General features: G+C 35.3%; 1 protein-coding gene across 1 annotated transcript in view; it reads right to left on the bottom strand.

Annotated features, from left to right (window-relative positions):
* Nucleotides 1–1,594: 1,594 nt before the first annotated feature.
* FOXP2 (forkhead box P2) overlaps nt 1,595–4,345 on the bottom strand; it is a 444,921-nt gene continuing 442,170 nt past the window's right edge. The window contains exon 20 of the mRNA XM_037389994.1: nt 1,595–4,345. This exon is cut by the window's right edge and continues 469 nt beyond it. The gene's annotated coding sequence lies outside the window, so the exon portion shown is untranslated.

A 4,345-nucleotide genomic window follows, 5' to 3' on the forward strand; every position in this document is an offset into this window, starting at 1 on the left:
TGCTGTTATGAGAACTCAGGTAAGGAGTATTAAAGCATTCTAAGCAAGGTGATCTAGTGGAAGATGTCCCTGCCCACGGCAGGGGAGTTAAGACTAGATGCTCTTTAAAGGTCCCTTCCAACCCTTCCAACGTTCTATGAGCCTATGATTTACTACTAAGCTCTTCAGACAGAAACAGCTGAAGACCTAATTCTAACATTATTCATGATATTGAAAGAACCTCACCACCACCACTTCCATGAAATTAAAACTATTTTCTTTCAACAAGCCAGAGCCACAAGGCAGAAGTTATGTGCTGCTCAACTGTGGCATCCAGCATTTTGAACACGTCAGTGAGGGGTGGACAGGCACGGAAGTGGATACGTGCAGAAGTTTTGAGTAGGTAGTTACAAGACACAACTGATTAATTAAATTTCTATCTATTGCCTTCCAAAACTTGATCATAAAAAAAAATAAATCACAATATAAACAATCAAAAAAGCCTTATAAGGGATTAGTTTCCTTAAGACTCAAGTTTTCCATTAAATATCACTGTCAAAAAGGAGCTTAACAAATTCTCATCACATGCAAAACACCACTATGGCAGAGTGCAGTTGCATGAGGAGTTAACAGCTTTAGTAACGTACTGTATCCTGCAAAATAACATACATGATGGAATGTGCTGTTGGCACTGACGGTTTGGTTTTTTGATTCTTTTTGGATAAAATTTGGTATGCTTCATGTATCCCAAGCCCTACATAAGAGAGCTACAGCAAGCTACAGAAATACTTTTATTAACTGAGCTCTTTAATGTGGAAGAAAGTTCTTCCCAGAAAGAATAAAACCCTGTGGGTTATAAATGGATCAAAAAGAATTATATTTTTTTATTTATACTCCAGAAATGTAAGCAAGTGAATGAAATGGTTTCATATACATTTTTACATCCATCAGCAGTGAAAACACTGTTCATACATCAATTCGATGGTAAAATGTACATCCTTTTTTTGCTAAATATGCCAAATTTAATGGACAAAACGCTTCCATAATGATTTGAACTCTTGAAATAAAAAGGGCAAAACGGGGTACTGGTTTATAGCTTTAGAGCAATAATAAAGCTACCCTTCCAGAATGCACATTAATACTAGAGCGTGCAGGCAAAATAATAATAATTAGGGAAAAAAAAATCCAAAATGTGAATGCCCAATTTGAGGAAATTTGCAAATCAGACTACGGGGGACCCAGGACATTTGAGTCCAGGTTGGTTTATACTAAGTGCAGTTCAGTAGCTCTGATCCTCGCTGACTGTGCTTGGATTCCCTAATCACGAAGAAATGCATTCTCATGAAGTTAATCAGCTGTAGCCACAGAATGCTGATGACAGGTTCCCCATATCTGCTTTATCTAAAGAAAACCCAGTTAGTGGTAATTCTACCAAATACTTGTAACATTCACATGAAACTTTAATTGATTTTCAAACAGTACAACTATGCCATGAATTCAACCACACAGAATATAAGCCTTAAGCCCACTAGGTTTAAGCAATTGTGACTTTGTAGACTAAAACTATGTAAAATAAAATCTGATAACTCCCTGGTGTTAGAGGTAGACAGTTTTCTTTCAAATCCTAGGTTTGGTCCTTTATTTTATTCAGCAGTGAAAGCCATGAATACAGAACGAATAACAGCTGTTACAATTCTCAACCATGACTTCTAACGTCAGAGAATTCAAGGTATGAACACAGTACACAGTAATGAAAAGTATCAAAATTAGTTTACCTCAAAAAAGATAAATAAAACAGGTATATCCCACCAATACATAAACAGATGTTTGTGCTACAGTTAAAATTTGCTGTATACAAAAGATCATAATCCCCGTCCTCAGCTTATGATAGAAGCAAGAATACATGAGCCATTTAAATTGTCAGACATTATGCTTTATAAGGTATGCACAGAAGTTCAAGCAATAAATACATACATTAGTTCAAAGCCTTACAATAGCTACGCAAAGCAGATGCAGAAAAGCAGATTTGCTATTACTAGCAAGCAATGATATAAGAGTAAAAATTCATGAAATGCATTAAAGCAACATTTTTCTTAGAAAAAGTCTGGTCATTTATGGGTCCACCAACATTTTTACATAATATGCACAATTATCAAAATACAGACCAAGCATCTCAGAAAACTCCAAAAAACCTAAAATCTATTTTCAAAGCAATTGCAGTTTTGGAGGTTTTTCTGGTATAATGTGCAAGCAGCTATTTTTTTTTTAAATTGTATTTATATAAAACCCATGCAAAACTCTACAGGTATATGCATTCTGTGGCTGAGACTTCCTTTCAAAAGTTTTGTAACTGAGGTATGCATACTTTAGCATTGTAGTCTTAGGCCACCTTACTGATGGTACAATTACTACATTTACTTCCAGTCCATCAAAGTCTCTTGAACATGCACTCGAAACACCCATCATTCCCTTTCAGGTAATCCCCACATCAAAATCTTAAGACGACTGATTGACTGAAAACAATCGCTTACAAGGTGAATCCTTCTCTTGATGTAATTACCATAAACCTTCTGTTGATCATGACCCAAAGACAAACATAATGAAAAGTAGCAGTTACTGTGACGTTCTCACAATTCATGCAATCTGCCATAATTGTTCTAATTTCTTTTGTTTTTCTTTTTTTTTTTCTTTTTTTTTTTTTCTTTTGCAGAGGTAGAAGCTTTCAGAAAGCCTTTTGGGTAAGTGGGAAAACCCTTTCGAAAGCCGTTATGTCCTTTTATTTGGCGTGATAGATGACTGTGTATATCTTTAAGTCTATTTGCTGACTTCAGCAAAGAATAAATGATGAGCTTACTTTGCAAGAACCAGGACCATCATATGGAACTGGTACATATGTTAAGCTCTAGCAGCCACCTTCTGTCAAAAACTGTTTGTAAAGCAATAACCATAATCAGGTTATGAGGTCCCTTGGTTGGGGGAAAAAGTATTATCAAGACTTGGCACAGCACATGAAAAGCAACACGTAAAGTTTCTAGGTTTTAAGCAAACATCTGACTATGCTATTTTCAACTACACCATAACGCATTATCATATTTTTGGGTTTGGAGTTGTCAAGAAAACCAGCATTCCAACAATTTGGCCTGTGCAAGTCTTCCAAAGGGAGTGTATTGTTAGTGTTAATATCCCGTATAAGCAGAGGCAGAATTATATGTAACTTTGGTTTGACTGAAAATAAATACCATGGACTACAATTGCTATATCTTTGCTTTCAGTGTAAAAACTTACCTAGATCACTTTAAATCAATATGAAATTAATTTTTGGCTTTACTAGACCTTTTATGTTTGGTTCCTACTTTTTTTTTTTTTTCATTATAACTTAAGACTATAAAAAATAGTACACAACAAAGATTAAGACCATACAAGACATCTTCTAACAACATGTATTCACCACAGAAAAAAACAGACTGAATGGGGAAAAAATAAAACATAATGTATTATATATAACAATATGCAATCTGCATTTGCATCAAGTACATAGTTGTTTTGGTCAGTGATCCACATTTGTTGCTTTCTATCATAACTTCCACTGCAGACTTTGTTCTCACCTCTGTCTTAAATGAAAGCAAATCTTCACTGCATTAAGATTGACTTTTGGCCTCAGAAGATTACACTGTGACTGAATTGACTTTTTTCATATTTGTTTCTTTGTATAGGGCTAAATGAAAAGATCCCAGAGGTCATCAGAAAACAGCAGGTAGTTCATGGAAAGGTTCCTTTGTACTAATTAAAGTTACAGAAGGCTGACCAAAGCATGTGGCTGCTTCTGTCGTTGAGCTATTGGCCATTGTTAGAGTTGGCTTTGGTTTGCAGCTGTAGCCTTTGACTGTATTTGCAGGTAGACAAAGCTTTATCACAAGGAGGTAAAGAGTACAGTTGTAAGATATATGCAGATATGCAAATGTTTCTATGGTGCTTGCACAGACAATGTTAGCTTAGGATTGCACTTTACATCTTAACACTAACAGCACAGACTGGAAGCCTAAAGGTTTTTAGATGGTTGCAACAGTCTAATTACTGTGGTTTGTAATAACTAACTTATGTCATTTACAGTTGGTGGCACCAACATAAAAAACTAATGTTCTGTTTAAAATTCAGCTAGATACAAGCAGTGACACTAATTTCTGATACTACTCCTGTGCAAATTAAAAACAATAGCAACAAGTTGAACTTGACCAGCAATTGTTTCTAACATTACAACTACTGTATGTTGGAAATTCACATTAATGAAACTAACACTATTTTTGGCAGTATATGAGGCCCATTTGCTTTCTACAGAACATGTATCCTCATATTCAGTCATTTCATG

The sequence above is a fragment of the Falco rusticolus genome, chromosome 5 (assembly GCF_015220075.1).
Source record: "Falco rusticolus isolate bFalRus1 chromosome 5, bFalRus1.pri, whole genome shotgun sequence".
NCBI classification, from domain to species: Eukaryota; Metazoa; Chordata; class Aves; order Falconiformes; family Falconidae; genus Falco; species Falco rusticolus.